Genomic DNA, 18,909 nt, shown 5'->3' with positions numbered 1-18,909 from the left:
ACTGTATACCGCCTCCCAGCTGCCCTAACGAAAGCAGAGTCACCAGTCATCCTCTGCGGTGCCACTGTCTCTGACTGTTCCTGTAATTCTGTGCAGGCGCTGAAAGCAAGTGAAATGCATCCAGCGCGTGCGCAGATACAGACAGCAGAGTCCCTTGTATCATAATCTGCGCATGCACTGGACAGGTCTGTACCAGGACTACACGGTCTCCTCTTGTTGCTTCAGTTCTTCACTTTGTTTCTGCTTGTACCCCAGCCCTGACTCTGATTGAGCTACATACCATATCTGGTCTCTGCACACATGTGCACACACTGGAGCAGTATTCCTAGACCACTTCCTCTCCCGGCTAAATCTTCTTCCTTGGCCTCGTATTGTAAATGATTCCAAACTTCTTGCGCAGAGCATTGTTCCCATCAATGTCCCCACCCCCAACACTTTACTGAATAATTCCTCACAGAGGAAGCGATCGATGATCTCTGATTGACATACGATCCAACTTAAGGACAAGTCATGGGAATGAGACTGAAACCAGAAGCAGAACTGGGAAATCCATACGGCATCTACAGCTCCAGTAAAAAATTTGAATATCGTGCAAAAGTCCATTTATTTCAGTAATGCAGCTTAAAATTAGAATTTTGAGAAAAGGTTCAATATTCTCGGCTCAAAGTGTCGCACTTTAGTCAGCTAATTAGTCCATACCCCCTGAGCAAAGGGGACCTGAGATTGAGATTTTGGGGTTCCATAAGCTGTGAGCCATAATCATCCAAATTATAACAAATAAAAGCTTGAAATATCTCACTGCCTGTGATGAGTCTCATATGTTAGTGTCACCTTTTAAGTTGCATTACTGAAATAAATGAACTTTGCAAGATATTCTAGTTTTTCAAGTTTCACCTGCGTAAGAGATAGAAGACACTACGCCCAATGCTAAATGTGTACAAGGGCCCCATAATTCTCCTATGATATTTATAGCACTGGGCCCCCACTGCCACAGGGTGTTGGTGCAAATGTCATCCCTGCCCCAATATGATGTTGCTTAGATTAGAGAGAAGAAATTCATGTCACCCTCCCTGGTGAGTCCCATTGGATGGGAAGATACAATGTTACTATTTAGCTCACTTTAATCTCTATTTCAATATGCAAATGCATTCAGTCTTAAAAGTGCAGCCTCGGATGGGGCGGGGTCACCTTCAATGTCTCCCCATCGACCCAATGGATCCCAGAAAAACTTCCTAGATCTCCCCCCAGCAGCTCCAGAGAGACAGGGACATATTCCTTTACTGCCCATGGGTGACTAATGATCACAAGGTCCTAGTGTCTGCACTTTTAAACTAAGCCACTCCCACTTACATATAAACCACACCCCTTTCAGGTCCTCATGGCAAGCCAGTGAAAATCAAGCTAATGTGAGATATGTAGAAGTATAAAGAATGGGGATCATATAGTAATTTTGAAGATGTTTTCTTCTAGATATTGATAAATAATAGATAAATGCGTACATAGATATATTCAATAGATAGATAGATAGGAGATAAATGGTTTTTTTATTGGGATTTTTATTTTATTTTTTTCTTAAGGTTGAAATGTTTTTAAGGGCATATTCCTTTTGGAGGGTTTATTATTTGTCAACCCATTGATGGGGCATTCTTCTACGTGACCAGTGTCAGGTATGATGGGGGTAACCAAACAAAGCTGAGGCAGAGAGCAGCCCCACACTCTGCGCCCCCATCATCATCAGGACTCATGTGTTATCAGCAGGCCCGGCCATCAATCAGCCCCATCGCCCCCTCTTCTTGGGTGGCCGTTTCCCCTGTAGACCAAATAGATTTGAGTCAGGTTGGTGTTAAGAAAACTTCCAGTAATTAGCGGTGGGATGTGTGTTTGAGGAGCTGCAGGGTGTTTGTTTATCAGCCCTGTGTTTGTGTGTAGATCATCAGCCTGGCGAGGGCCGCACGTCAAGACCCCTTCCTCACAAATCCCAGACTACATGATATTTAGGGCCCAGAAAACTAAATAAGCTTTGAGAGAAGATCTCTATGGGAGGGTCAAATATGAAGATGGCGGACATTGCTTAGGGATGTCTCCTAGCCCCTCTCCCAACCACAAAAAGTGTTATACCTTGGCACTCTATGGTCCATTACTTCAGCCCACATTCTCCTGGACACCTACTCATCTCTGAGTCTCCTATGAAAGGGATGTCCACTTTATAAAACACTCTATTGGTGAATCCTAGGTTAATGTAGGGGTGGAGGTCCTCTGTTCTGAATCCTCATCTGGTGGCCAAAATGGACAGACTTTCCAAAGAGCATCTTCCTCTGGAGGACCCGTCCTGTCCTGTATGACCCAGACAACCCAGTGATGTGAAGGACACCATGTCATTCTTCATTTCTCCTGTGGTGGCGCTGCAGGAAATCTGAACACTTACTGCCTGGTTCCTCTTCAGATCACAGCTAATCACTGGAGTTACCAGCAGGAGGACGCTTTATGGAACTGAGGACAAAATGGCCCCATTAAAAAGAAAGCTCTCCAAGGAAAAAAGCCCTCAGAAGGCTAAGTTGATAGAAAAATAAAAAAGTTATGGCTCTTGGAAGACGAGGGAAAAAGATGAAAACCGTGTGCAATGAGAATAATTCATAGTGGAGTTGGGCCCCGTGTGATCCTGGGCCCCACAGCAGTCTCATTACCTCGTAGTCATGCCCGGGGCAGTAAGGCTGAGGTTCCCTTCTCTGTGGTCCACATATCAGGGGTCACATTGGTGACCACTACACAATATGATGGTTGACCTCCTGCCGGAGACGTTTTCCACACACTATTTCATAACATGACACATTTTTTGATCTGTTGAATCTGGATGGAAGTGAAGGTGGAGCAGATTTTACACTTCATTCCCATAACGAGCTGTGGACCATGTGTTAATAATTAGACATTTTTCATTTTTGACAAGCTAAATTACTCCTGGCTAATTAAATGCGTTTCACATCAACCATTTACTTAACTGGAGATCATGGGCTCAATCAGAATGTGCACGGAAATGATGCTTGGCTCAGAAACACGTCACCTACAAATGTCTTCACCCCTGAAATGATTTACATGTCAGGAGGAGACACATCCTGGATGTCATTTTTAAAGCTGGTCCATGAGAATCGGTGTCATGAAGGAGGAAAGTCTACTTCTCTCCTGGGCTTTAATGCCTTGATGGGCCCCAAGAGGAGGTCACATTAATGGTTTGCATGAATAAGAATATGAAATGTGTAGGGCGTGCAGCAAGTTGTTTAAGATCTGATGAAAAACTTTACAGACGCTGCCTGAGTGTTTTTTTTTCCATCTGTGGAAATCATGGTTGAGCAAAACACGTGTACCTGACATATCACATAGCAACCTGGATGGACCCTTTGCACTCTTTAAAGACACTCAATTCCAGGGAGGGATCCATGTCTCCAATGTTCCTGTTGCCTCCTAGCAACTTTTTGAAAGTGGAAAACAGATGACTATGGTGCCCTGATGCCCCATCTGATTTTGCGCTCTACTTTCTTTACCAGACCTACTTATCCCCCTGTCATTGCCCACCCCAGCTACTCCAGCCTGTGGCCCTCATTCCAAGTTTTCATGGCTCTCCTTACAGTTCCTCAGTTGGAGCTCCGTTAACCTTGTTGTGTCTACACGCCTCCTCTAACCTTGACCAATCATTGAATATATCAGGTTCTTCAAAGATCTGATGTATCATAGAGAAACCTAGGGACAATGACCAACAAAGAATGACCTCAAATATTGCTTCATCCTAGTAAAAAAAAAGTTGACTACAGCAGTGGTCCCCAACCTTTTTTTGCACCAAGGACCAGTTTCATGCAAGACCTTTTTCCCAGGGACCGGGTGGGGGGGGTTTAGGGGGTGCTAGTCAGCGCTGACTGATTCACGCGCATAACAAAACACAAGGTGCATATTAAAGTATATAACACTATATAACGACTATATAAACTGACTAGGGTCTCTGCTGCACTGGTCTCCGCTGCACTGTACCGTATTTTTCACCCTATAAGATGCACCTAGGTTTTAGAGTAGAACAATAAGAAAAAAAAAAATTTCACTACACCTCAGATCAGACCTCAGATTAGACCCCCAATGCCTCAGATCAACCCCCCAACCTTTAGCCATCTATCAGCCCCCATGTCAGCTATCAGACCCTTATGTCAGCCATTAGCCCCCCATTTCAGCCATCAACCCTTATATCAGCCATCAGCCCCCCCATGTCATCTATAAGCCCCCCATGTCATCCATAAGCCCCCCATGTCATCCATAAGCCCCCCTTGTCAGCCATCAGCCCCCCATGTCAGACACCAGACCCTTATGTCAGCCATCAGCGATATGTAAGCCCCCAGCCCTTATGTCAGCCATAAGCCCCCCATGTCAGCCATAAGCCCCCCATGTCAGCCATAAGCCCCCTATGTCAGCCATAAGCCCCTTATGTCAGCCCCCAGCCCTTATGTCAGCCATCAGCCCCTTATGTCAGCCATAAGCCCCCATGTCAGCCCCAGCCCTTGTGTCAGCCATCAGTCCCTTATGTCAGCCATGAGCCCCTTATTTCAGCCATTAGCTATATGTCAGCCATAAGCCCCCCAAGTCGGCCATAAGCCCCCCATATCAGCTCCCAGACCTTGTGTCAGCCATCAGCCCCTTATGTCAGCCATCAGCCATATGTCAGCCCCCAGCACTTATGTCAGCCATAAGCCCCCATGTCAGCCATAATCCCCCAATGTCAGCCCCCAGCCCTTATGTCAGCCATCAGCACCCCATGTCAGCCATAAGCCCCTTATGTCAGCCATCAGCCATATGTCAGCCCCCAGCGCAAGTAAAAAAAAACAAAAAAAACACTTACCTCTCCTGCTCACCATCGCGATCCTCTTCATCCACAGAGCGACCTCACGCTGTGTGCAGCCCTGCACAGCCGATAGCCGAGCCGAGGACCAGGAAGCGGTGAGTACAGATCCTTCAACGCTTCCTGGTCCTCCTGTACTAATGAAGGGCTTCCATAATGGAAGCGCTTCATTAGTACCGCATTAAAGACGGCCCTGATCGCCGCGGCCCAGCAAACAATCTTCCAGGGCCCTTCCGGGGACCACTGGATTACAGCTTTACGATGACTGTAGCTGGACTTTTTGCTAGAGCGTGGAGTTGAGTTATAGATAAAATTCCTATAACATGGAACCCAATGACAAGCCTTGGTGAGATGTCATCCATGAAATAAAGAAGACCTTAAAAAATGGGTCAACAATGTGAGAACCTGGCTATTGTCAGAAAACCTCAAAAGTTAATTATAAAACTTCATCTTGGGTTCCTGAAAAGTTTGCACTCAATAAAGTCTTACAATCCACTAATGGGGAAGAACAAGAACCTCTAAGGAGCCATGAAATCTTCTGGTTTTGAAATCCCATCTCTTTTAAGTAATGACCCAATGGTCCAGTAACATAGATGGGTCTATTTAAAGGCACAAACTCAACAACTGTCAAAACGTTTCATACCTTGATGTCATTTTTTTTAAATGTCCTCATCACTTAGGTCCAATCCCAAACACATTGATCAATGCATATCGGTTATATCTGTGGTCAAAATTCCAACTGATTAAGACGAAAGATCGGTAAAGGTGGCACATTTTTATTTTTATATTGGCTGCTCACTGAGCTCCCCTGTAAAGATGAACCAAGACTTCCGGTTAGAATATGGCCATGACGATGCTCCATTCTGCACTAGTTATCCTCATCATCATGGTTGATCAGAATGTTGGGTCTGGAATTCTTCAATTTATTTTTCATGACGTCGTCCATGTGTTCCTTATTTCTGGACGGAAAGGAAATGTATTCCAGGAACCTCCAGCCTCTGGGTTTCTGCTCTTTTCTCAATATTTTCTCCATGTTTCGTTCTTGTAGTTTATACACACAATAATCCTGGCCCACCTACCCCGAGCGATATACATCACAGGGCAGTGCTCTGAAAGGAAGCACCTAATATGTAACAGGACAGAGAAGATCGACCAGAGTAGATACTAAACATCCACAAAAGAGCACAGTCATTAAAGGCAAGGGCGTAGCTGTAGGGGAAGCAGGGGAAGCGGCTGCTTTGGGGCCCTGACCCAGAAGGGGCCCATCCAGGAGGAGGAGGACTAAAAGATTTTGTCAGGGCCCCCTCAACAGTATTAGACAATGAAATTATATACAGTGACAGTATAGACCGTGTAGAAAACGGATGGAACAGCGGCCGGGCCTGGTCCAAGAGAGCGATCTTTACTAGACACAGGAATGGGGGCGGCATGAAAGGAAGGGGTTGCGAAAAAATTACTGGGGGGGCATTCAAAAATTAGCTGTGGGGCCCAGTCAATTCTAGCTATGCCACTGATTAACAAGACTCTGTTACCTCCAAACTAAAGTAAGTTATTAGTGTCAATGATGCTCAGTTCACTTAGGCACTTTTTATCTTCGTACTCACTTGATATCTGATCCTGTGCTCACACAAACCAGCAGTAACATTCAGTGGGAGGACTCCTCTTTAAATGCTCTCCATTATGTGCATGAGCAGAGGAGTCCTCTCAATGCATTTTACTGCTGGTTTGTGGGAGCACATGATCAGATATCAAGTGAGTATGAAGATTAAAATTATATAACTGGACAGCACCACTTACACTGTACACGACATACTCTAGTTTAAATGTGTTTTAGAGCAGACAGATTCCATTTAACTTTTTCGGGTTTTATATTCTTGTACATAGGAGGCAGTATTATAGTAGTTGTGGTCGTGGCAACCAGGGGAGCGTCCCTGCCCTACCTAACTACCCTGTCCCTCAGCGGTTAGAGTTGTGCCGCAACCGCGCCGTAGTGGGGACGCCTGAAAGAGGGCATCCCTTCTGGGGGTAGTAAACAGGAAGGGAGGGTGGGTGGGGAACGCTGAACGACGTACACGGTGGGAGGGGCGCAAGCCGTTGAAGTAGGCCGGCCAGCCTCTCCCACAAATCCAGGCCAATGAATCGGCCTTTCACTTGTGGTCGTGGCAACCAGGGGAGCGTCCCTGCCCTACCTAACTACCCTGTCCCTCAGCGGTTAGAGTTGTGCCGCAACCGCGCCGTAGTGGGGACGCCTGAAAGAGGGCAAAAAGACACACTGGTTAGCAGGAATAATTTATTACAATAAACTCACAAAACCAAACTTTGAAAAGCCATAGACATCTCAGTACTGGGATGAGGTACATATCGGCTAAAACAGGCGGAGCGCCAACGCCCTAACTTCTGGATGACATGTGCTGGCACCTGATTCTTAGAGGCCGCGGACGCGGCACCTATACGAAATGAGTGTCCTGAGATTGTGGCTGGATCGCCGCCCAGACTGGCCACCAAGGAGCGGACATGGGACACGAACTGATGCGTAGTGAGTGGCATCACTCCGAACGGCAGTAAAGGACTATCCGGCCCGTGCCCAGATAACGCAGACTGCAACTGACGGAGGACTGCAACGGGGCACCACTGATGAGCCGTGGGGAAGAAAGACACCGGAACTGGGGGACCTGTCTGAGAGGTTTTGGACGTCCTGAGTAGTAGCACGAAACCCTCGGTGCACTGAACCAGCTGACTGACCGTGAGAAACCTGTCACTACCAGGAGAACAGATGAACTCCCCCGGTCTTAAGAAACCATAGAAGGCTAAATAAATAGCGGACTTGAGCACCAGGCTAGGCAAGGCCCCGAAAGGGCTCCTATCCAGGACGTCGGACAAGTTGCGGAAAAGGAGCCCGGTGACAGCTTGTCTGCGCACTTGGCCTCCAGATCCACATCTGCCCAGACCCCTCAGTGCAGCTTTGACGGCATGTATGGAGAAAACCGAAGCCCGTTCGGGATGACTGACCGAAAGGAAATGCTGCACCCCCGACAAGTATGTCTTGACTGTGGTATGGGATAGCCTAAGCTCTGCGTGGCAGTAGCCAATGAAAGAAAGGATGTATTCCACGAAACTGGACTCCCCCTGAGGACACTCCTGCTGAAACCTACAAAACACCCTCCACCCGGTGTTATAAGCCCTGGTCGTGTTTGCTGACAGGGACTTGGCTATTAAGGCGTGGGCCGTCTCTAGGTGTCTGGTCACATTAGTACTAATGACTCGTGGGGAGGGATGGCAGCACCCACGACATCTGCCTCTGGCATGACCTGAAAGAAAAGGGAGAAATTAGCCCTAGATAAGGCGTCAGCAGCCACGTTTTGTGAGCCTGGTACATGCGTGCTACAGACACGGAAATGATAATGAAGGGAGAGTTGCACTAAACGTCTCAAGAGACACATGACATGCAAGGATTTAGACAACCCACTATTCAACACGTCAACCAGCGCGGCGTTATCAGTAACAAACAAGACAGAGCGGTTGACCCAGCTACTGCCCCACACATGGGCGGCTACCACGATGGGGTACAGTTCGAACAGCGCTGAGGTATGTAGGAACCCTGGGATCTGTCTGACCTCAGCCGGCCATTCGTCTGCGACCCAGTGGGTGCCAAAAATAGCAGAAAATCCTGAACTAGCAGCCGCATCAGAAAACACTACCGGGGATTGGCTGGTCAACTCAGGGATAAACAAAGACACCCCATTCCATTGGCAGAGAAAGTGGTCCCACATGTGAAGGTCTGCCAAGGCCTGACTGTCCAGACGCACTGGGCTGTCCTGTTCCGGAGCCGTGGCGAGAAGCACCAGCAACCGGGAGATGAAAGACCTGCCCTGCAGGATAATGCGCATGGCAAAATTCAGCATGCCCAGTAGCGACTGTAAGTCCGCCTTGGTGACCACCGTCGTGACTGAGAACCTGTGGATGACTTCCCTAACCCTAGCCAACTTGTCTGACGGCAACCTGGCTAACATGCCCTGCGAGTCAAGCTCAATGCCCAGGAAGGTGATGACTGTGGACGGGCCTTCGACTTTCTTGGGGGAGACTGGTACACCTAGCTGAGAGAAACACCTAAGTAACTTCCCCAAGCCTAGGGGAGCTGCCCCTGGCCTTTCAATCAGCAGGAAGTCATCGAGATAATGAATGACGAACTCGCAACTGACTTTTTGTTCTAATATCCAATGAAGGGCCTGAGCCAGCTGATCAAAGAGCCAGGGGCTGCTCTTGGAACCGAAGGTGAGCTTGGTGGAGAAATAATATTGGTCTTTCCACTTAATGCCGTGCCACTGCCAGAGCGCTGGCATAATGGGTAGTAACTTAAAGGCGTCCGAAATATCAGCCTTGGACAACATAGCACCGGGCCCTAACTGTAAGATAATGGCGATGGCCTGATCGATGGAAGAATACCTCATGCCCACTTCCTCAGAAGGGATGAGGGAGTTAAGACTAGGGACGTGGGAACCATGTGGGGCTGATAGGTCAATGATGAGTCTCTCCTTCTTACTGAATTTACCCGTGACTACCCCCACGGGACTGACTCTCCATCGCTGAAAGGGGGGCACCTTGAAAGGACCAATCAAGAAACCCTTAACCAGCTCGGACTCAATTAATTTGTCAACGGACTCGGGGTACCTGTCGGCAGACTGGAGATTCCTGCACTCATACGTGAACTCAAGTGTGGTGATCAACCCCGTATGAAAGCCCTTGCAGAATCCAGCAACTAGAAACTGCACGAACCCTGGATTATGATGTCCCTGTAAAAGCTCTAATAAACAATCGGTGTTGACCACGCTCATGTAGGCTTTAACTGATTTTAATGAGCATGCAGTTCTGGGGTGGGCCCTAAAGCAATTGGTACAGGTATGAAGAAGACGGCATTGACCAAAATTACAAGACCCGAAATTAAAATTATTACAAATCTGGGACCTACCCAACTGCACGATGGGCCGGCCTAACTTGTCGACTGAGCTGGGAGGCCTGAACACATCGAGAGGCCCGGCCGACGAGCTGGAAGGGAAAGACTGAGTACTGCTGGCTGATTTGTGGCACCACTCGGTAGAGTGGAAGATGGACTGACAGGCCGAACAGGAGGGAGCTTTAAGACCTGCGAAATGCCGGCAAAATAATTCAGTATCCAGGTTGGACCAATCTGTGACATAACCAAACTGAGTAAAAGCCGCTGCTGCTTTGGCCGAAAAGGAACAATGGTAGTCATAAAACGAAACCCCTCCATACTTATGACCCAACTCCGTCACACGAAAAAGGTAAAGATCAAGCTCCTCCCTCCTATCCGGCCTAGCCGAACATACAACATCTCTGAAAAGGCTAAAAGCCATTACAAATTCGGGAATGGTTAACTTGCGGTTAAGCCTGTGGTCGCGGCCTCGCAGTACCACCGAGACTTCCCCGCAAGCTATAACCTTGTTATCGGAGATATCCCTGGAAGCTATCAGTAAAGATGCAAGGTTAACATCCCTACCCTCTAGGATGTCTTTCCTGACGTTGGTCGGGACAAAATGAGAGGGCGCCACACTGGGAACAGCCAGGGCAGTACGGGTTTCCCCTAGGGCAGAGGTAGTGGCTACCGGAACCTCAGGGGGGGGAGCAGGAACGACCGAGTCGCGAGACTCCACTGACTCCAACCTCGCTTGTAAGGAAGTTACAGCTGCCGTAAGGCCGTTCAGCATGACGTGTAGCTGCTCAAGCGATGTTTGCACCGTGGACATGGGGAGTACATCTTGACTGGAGGCCACAGAGTCTTTCCATAACCGATATAATTCCGCCTTCCTGGCGGCAGCCGGGAAGGGGACACCCTTCTTAGTTAGTTCCGACATGAGTCTAGGGATAGTCCAAGCTCTCAGAGACGGTAAACTGCCCCCTTCAGACACTCCTGCCACATTCTCATCCACGGACGCCTCGACAATGTCCGATGCGTGCGACATCACAGCTGTGGAAACAGTAACGTAAGTGACCAGCGACACTGGATGACCGCCAGCACCAGAGACCAGCCCGGCCGTGTATCAAGGAGACCCGCCCCCGTGAGCTCCGCACAATAACACCAGAAGGACCGTGAGGAAGTGGACCGTAACCGACACCCGTAAGTACCGTGCAGAGAAAACATGATATACAGACGTGGACAAAATTGTTGGTACCCTTTGGTCAATGAAAGAAAAAGTCACAATGGTCACAGAAATAACTTTAATCTGACAAAAGTAATAATAAATTAAAATTCTATAAATGTTAACCAATGAAAGTCAGACATTGTTTTTCAACCATGCTTCAACAGAATTATGTAAAAAAATAAACTCATGAAACAGGCATGGACAAAAATGATGGTACCCCTAGAAAACACAGAACATAATGTGACCAAAGGGACATGTTAATTCAAGGTGTGTCCACTAATTAGCATCACAGGTGTCTACAACCTTGTAATCAGCCATTGGGCCTATATATATGGCTCCAGGTAATCACTGTGTTGTTTGGTGATATGGTGTGTACCACACTCGACATGGACCAGAGGAAGCAAAGGAAAGAGCTGTCTCAAGAGATCAGAAAGAAAATTATAGACAAGCATGTTAAAGGTAAAGGCTATAAGACCATCTCCAAGCAACTAGATGTTCCTGTGAGTACAGTTGCACATATTATTCATAAGTTTAAGATCCATGGGACTGTAGCCAACCTCCCTGGACGTGGCCGCAGGAGGAAAATTGATGACAAATCTAAGAGACGGATAATCCGAATGGTAACAAAAGAGCCTAGAAAGACTTCTAAAGAGATTCAAGGTGAACTTCATGCTCAAGGAACATCAGTGTCAGATCGCACCATCCGTCGTTGTTTGAGCCAAAGTGGACTACATGGGAGACGACCAAGGAGGACACCATTGTTGAAAACGAATCATAAAAAAGCAAGACTGGAATATGCCAAACTACATGTTGACAAGCCACAAAGCTTCTGGGAGAATGTCCTGTGGACAGATGAGACAAAAATCGAAGTTTTTGCCAAGGCACATCAGCTGTATGTTCACAGACGAAAAAATGAAGCATATCAAGAAAAGAACACTGTCCCTACTGTGAAACATGGAGGAGGCTCTGTTATGTTCTGGGGCTGCTTTGCTGCGTCTGGCACAGGGTGTCTTGAATCTGTGCAGGGTACAATGAAATCTCAAGACTATCAAGGAATTCTAGAGAGAAATGTACTAGCCAGTGTCAGAAAGCTTGGTCTCAGTCGCAGGTCATGGGTCTTGCAACAGGACAATGACCCAAAACACACCGCTAAAAACACCCAAGAATGGCTAAGAGGAAAAAATTGGACTATTCTAAAGTGGCCTTCTATGAGCCCTGACCTCAATCCTATTGAGCATCTTTGGAAGGAGCTGAAACATGCAGTCTGGAAAAGGCACCCTTCAAACCGGACACAACTGGAGCAGTTTGCTCATGAGGAGTGGGCCAAAATACCTGCTGAGAGGTGCAGATGTCTCATTGACAGTTACAGGAAGCGTTTGATTGCAGTGATTGCCTCAAAAGGTTGCGCAACAAAATATTAAGTTAGGGGTACCATCATTTTTGTCCATGCCTGTTTCATGAGTTTATTTTTTTACATAATTCTGTTGAAGCATGGTTGAAAAACAATGTCTGACTTTCATTGGTTAACATTTATAGAATTTTAATTTATTATTACTTTTGTCAGATTAAAGTTATTTCTGTGACCATTGTGACTTTTTCTTTCATTGACCAAAGGGTACCAACAATTTTGTCCACGTCTGTACTTACCGGCTTGGAAACTACAGAAAGACCACCGAGGGGAGTTAGAAAATAAGGAAACCTGAACGTGAGACAGAGCATGAGACACAACCCTGCTAGAATGGCCTCTACGCCCCCTACCCCCGTCTGTACCCCTACTACCTTACCGACAGGCCACAACCTCAGGACGTAAGTTAGACCGACTATGACCTAGAAACAAAACGATAAGCATCAACTCTGGATGCACATGCAAAGCAGAACAACCAAGCGAAAAGTAAGACATGAAGACGTGGTAGTGAACCTGGAGAGCAGCCAGTAGGAGGAGGCCAGCGGACGGTTAACGCCCGTACCCCCTGGCCGACCTTGATGTAATCACGGATCCCTGCCTGTCTAAGCGGCACGGCGGCCCGTGCCAGACTTTAAGGCGAGTGAGGGGCGGGACCACCGCGCCACCCACGCCCCCCCCACGATGACCACGTGGGGAGCGCGAAACTCCCAGGCATCGAGGGACGGCGCGGGGGAACACTCTCTGCTCGGTGGCCTCCACCCCACACGAACGCCATTCGTGAGCCACGTGGGGAGCACGCGCTACTCCCTGATAGAGAGCCCGGTGCGGGGGGGGGCCCTTCGATCTCCATGGCCGACCCACCCGCCGGCCGGGCGCATCTATCACGTGGGGAGCAGCGCTGCACCCTGGCATGGACCGGTAAGGGGGGTGGCCCGGCAAACGTGGGCCCCGCCCCCACCGGTCGGTGAAATGTTGCCACGTGGGGGGCCGCACCGTTCCCTGGCAGAGCGCCCAGTGCGGGGGAGCCCCCCAAGCCTGAGGGACTGACCTTCCGCCGGCTGGGCACCCTACCACGTGGGGACACGGCGCAAACCCCCTGACATAGCCGGGCAGGGGGAGGCACTAACATCAAGCCCCGCCCCCCGCCGGGAAATAGCGTGCCACGAGGGGGGCAGCACTGCACCCAGGCAGAGCGCCCAGAGCGGGGGACCCCCATAGCCTAAGGGGCTGGCCCTCCGCCGGCTGGGCGCTCTACCACGTGGGGACCCAGCGCAACCCCCAGACACAAGCCGAGCGGGGGGAGGCCCGAACATTCTGACTCCGCCCCCCGCCGGACGAACTAGCGTGCCACGTGGGAGGCCGCCCTGCTCCCAGCAGAACACACAGTGCGGGGGAGCCCCCCCCCTCTGCCTGAGGGGCTGACCCGCCGCCGGCTGTGCGCACTGCAGTGAGGGGAGCCGGCGCGGCCTCCTGACATGTAGCCGGAGCGGAGAGCTCCCCGGCGTGCGCCGCCCCCCGCTGCCAGCAAACTCACCGACACCACGAGGGGGGGGGGAGGAGAACCGCTGTACCAACGGCCGTGCACTGTCCGGAGCACGGAGTCCCCACTCACCAAGGGGACGACCGTGCTTACCGGACCCGAACGATGCTTACCGTCGCCTGCAGGATCGTGCCAGGTACGTGCTCAAACGCTGAACGACGTACACGGTGGGAGGGGCGCAAGCCGTTGAAGTAGGTCGGCCAGCCCCTCCCACAAATCCAGGCCAATGAATCGGCCTTTCACTTATATTCTTGTACATAGGAGCAGTATTATAGTAGTTATATTCTTGTACATAGGAGCAGTATTATAGTATTATATTCTTGTACATAGGAGCAGTATTATAGTAGTTATATTCTTGTACATAGGAGCAGTATTATAGTAGTTATATTCTTGTACATAGGGAGCAGTATTATAGTAGTTATATTCTTGTACATAGTAGCAGTATTATAGTAGTTATATTCTTGTACATAGGAGGCAGTATTATAGTAGTTATATTCTTGTACAGTACATAGGAGGCAGTATTATAGTAGTTATATTCTTGTACATAGTAGCAGTATTATAGTAGTTATATTCTTGTACATAGGAGGCAGTATTATAGTAGTTATATTCTTGTACAGTACATAGGAGCAGTATTATAGTAGTTATATTCTTGTACATAGGAGCAGTATTATAGTAGTTATATTCTTGTACATAGGAGCAGTATTATATTCTTGTATATAGGAGCAGTATTATAGTAGTTATATTCTTGTACATAGGAGCAGTATTATAGTAGTTATATTCTTGTACATAGGATGCAGTATTATAGTAGTTATATTCTTGTACATAGGAGGCAGTATTATAGTAGTTATATTCTTCTACATAGGAGGCAGCATTATAGTAGTTATATTTTGTACATAGGAGGCAGCATTTTAGTAGTTATATTCTTGTACATAGGAGCAGTATTATAGTAGTTATATTCTTGTACATAGGAGCAGTATTATAATAGTTATATTTTGGTACATAGGAGGCAGTATTATAGTAGTTAAATTCTTGTACATAGGAGGCAGTATTATAGTAGTTATATTCTTGGACATAGGAAGCAGTATTATAGTAGTTATATTCTTGTACATAGAAGGCAGTATTATTGTAATTAGATTCCTGTACATATAAGGCAGTATTATATTAGTTATATTTTTGTACATAGAAGCAGTATTATAGTAGTTATATTCTTGTACATAAGAGCAGTATTATAGAAGTTATATACATGTACATAGGAGGCAGCATTATAGTAGTTATATTCTTGTGCATAAGAGGTACTATTATAGTATTTATATTCTTGTACATACGACCAGTATTATAATATTTATATTCTTGTAGTTATATTGTTGTGCATAGGAAGCAGTATTTTTTACGGTGGGGAGTGGGGGAAACCCCCCACCATACAATGTATAGGGATAATGATAGCTACTAGGCCAAGAAGGCAGGAAAAGGGAAGCAGGTCACCTCCTATAGTGTCCCTAATCCTCTCCCTAACTCCTCACCGTATGAGCGGACCTGGATGATAGGACAGCTCATACCCTGGGTATCTGAGCTGAGGAGAGGCGCCCTGTTCTTTCAGAACACGGAAGAACAGGAATCTCAAAAAGCCTAGTAGCAGGAAAAAGGAGAGACCATACACAGAAAGAGGATCGGCAGGTAAGAACACAAGACAACACACTTACCCGCCGAAGACTCCACGACTGAAACCCGTGCATACGTACAGAAGCCATAACACCAAACAGGATGCCGTACCAGCAAATCACACAGGTATCCAGCACACCAGACTCCGCCAGGAACCCATGCCGCAAGGTGCATGGCAACCCCAGGCAACACTGCATACAGGCTTGTGGTTCACCCCTCCGGGAAACCAACTCCCTTCCGGAGGAAACAACACAGGGAAAACGTCTTACATACATGCAGGGACAAACACCAACAACAGCCAAGATATGTAACAACAATAAATAAGTACAACACACCCTGAACATAAACCCACACCTAACAGGTAGGGTATAAGGAGCATAGAAAAGGAAGATAATTTATGTCGAACAAGGTGGCCCTCATGGACTTGGCAGAATCACCCAGGAAAGGAGCAGAGCTCCATCACCAAACAAGTCTGGAGTACCACTGCCCCCAGCTAGGAAGACACAGATAAAGTCAAGCTATTGGCCACACCCCTGACACACCTAAATCCCCACTAGCTAGAGGATTAACCCCTCGCTCCCCAAACCACAGCGAGACATACTTTAAAGGGGAAATGCACGTGCAAGCCGACAACATGTTGCCACCGGCAAACAGTCTGCATGGCAATTGCGTCACGGTCAAAAAACAATATGACCGTGACAGGATTATAGTAGTTATATTCTTGTACATATTAGGGAGTATTATAGTATTTATATACTTGTACATAGGAGGCAGTATAATAGTAGTCATATTCTTGTACATAGGAGGCAGTATTATAGTAGTTATATTCTTGTACATAGGAGCCGTATTATAGTAGTTATATTCTTGTACATAGGAGCAGTATTATAGTAGTTATATTCTTGTACATAGGAGCAGTATTATAGTAGTTATATTCTTGTACATAGGAGGTAGTATTATAGTAGTTATATTCTTGTACATAGGAGGCAGTATTATAGCAGTTATATTCTTGTACATAGGAGCAGTATTATAGTAGTTATATTCTTGTACATAGGAGGCAGTATTATAGTAGTTATATTCTTGTACATAGGAGGCAGTATTATAGTAGTTATATTCTTGTATATAGTAGCAGTATTATAGTAGTTATATTCTTGTACATAGGAGCAGTAGTATAGTAGTTATATTCTTGTACATAGGAGGCAGTATTATAGTAGTTATATTCTTGTACATAGGAGGCAGTATTATAGTAGTTATATTCTTGTACATAGGAGGCAGTATTATAGTAGTTATATTCTTATACATAGGAGGCAGTATTATAGCAGTTATATTCTTGTACATAGGAGCAGTATTATAGTAGTTATATCCTTGTACATAGGAACAGTATTATAGTAGTTATATTCTTGTACATAGGAGCAGTATTATAGTAGTTATATTCTTGTGCATAAGAGGTACTATTATAGTATTTATATTCTTGTACATACGACCAGTATTATAATATTTATATTCTTGTAGTTATATTGTTGTACATAGGAAGCAGTATTTTTTACGGTGGGGAGTGGGGGAAACCCCCCACCATACAATGTATAGGGATAATGATAGCTACTAGGCCAAGAAGGCAGGAAAAGGGAAGCAGGTCACCTCCTATAGTGTCCCTAATCCTCTCCCTAACTCCTCACCGTATGAGCGGACCTGGATGATAGGACAGCTCATACCCTGGGTATCTGAGCTGAGGAGAGGCGCCCTGTTCTTTCAGAACACGGAAGAACAGGAATCTCAAAAAGCCTAGTAGCAGGAAAAAGGAGAGACCATACACAGAAAGAGGATCGGCAGGTAAGAACACAAGACAACACACTTACCCGCCGAAGACTCCACGACTGAAACCCGTGCATACGTACAGAAGCCATAACACCAAACAGGATGCCGTACCAGCAAATCACACAGGTATCCAGCACACCAGACTCCGCCAGGAACCCATGCCGCAAGGTGCATGGCAACCCCAGGCAACACTGCATACAGGCTTGTGGTTCACCCCTCCGGGAAACCAACTCCCTTCCGGAGGAAACAACACAGGGAAAACGTCTTACATACATGCAGGGACAAACACCAACAACAGCCAAGATATGTAACAACAATAAATAAGTACAACACACCCTGAACATAAACCCACACCTAACAGGTAGGGTATAAGGAGCATAGAAAAGGAAGATAATTTATGTCGAACAAGGTGGCCCTCATGGACTTGGCAGAATCACCCAGGAAAGGAGCAGAGCTCCATCACCAAACAAGTCTGGAGTACCACTGCCCCCAGCTAGGAAGACACAGATAAAGTCAAGCTATTGGCCACACCCCTGACACACCTAAATCCCCACTAGCTAGAGGATTAACCCCTCGCTCCCCAAACCACAGCGAGACATACTTTAAAGGGGAAATGCACGTGCAAGCCGACAACATGTTGCCACCGGCAAACAGTCTGCATGGCAATTGCGTCACGGTCAAAAAACAATATGACCGTGACAGGATTATAGTAGTTATATTCTTGTACATATTAGGGAGTATTATAGTATTTATATACTTGTACATAGGAGGCAGTATAATAGTAGTCATATTCTTGTACATAGGAGGCAGTATTATAGTAGTTATATTCTTGTACATAGGAGCCGTATTATAGTAGTTATATTCTTGTACATAGGAGCAGTATTATAGTAGTTATATTCTTGTACATAGGAGCAGTATTATAGTAGTTATATTCTTGTACATAGGAGGTAGTATTATAGTAGTTATATTCTTGTACATAGGAGGCAGTATTATAGCAGTTATATTCTTGTACATAGGAGCAGTATTATAGTAGTTATATTCTTGTACATAGGAGGCAGTATTATAGTAGTTATATTCTTGTACATAGGAGGCAGTATTATAGTAGTTATATTCTTGTATATAGTAGCAGTATTATAGTAGTTATATTCTTGTACATAGGAGCAGTAGTATAGTAGTTATATTCTTGTACATAGGAGGCAGTATTATAGTAGTTATATTCTTGTACATAGGAGGCAGTATTATAGTAGTTATATTCTTGTACATAGGAGGCAGTATTATAGTAGTTATATTCTTATACATAGGAGGCAGTATTATAGCAGTTATATTCTTGTACATAGGAGCAGTATTATAGTAGTTATATCCTTGTACATAGGAACAGTATTATAGTAGTTATATTCTTGTACATAGGAGCAGTATTATAGTAGTTATATTCTTGTACATAGGACAAGTATGATAGTAGTTA

The sequence above is a fragment of the Bufo gargarizans genome, chromosome 7, assembly GCF_014858855.1.
Source record: "Bufo gargarizans isolate SCDJY-AF-19 chromosome 7, ASM1485885v1, whole genome shotgun sequence".
NCBI classification, from domain to species: Eukaryota; Metazoa; Chordata; class Amphibia; order Anura; family Bufonidae; genus Bufo; species Bufo gargarizans.
This window is presented reverse-complemented; position numbering follows the sequence as displayed.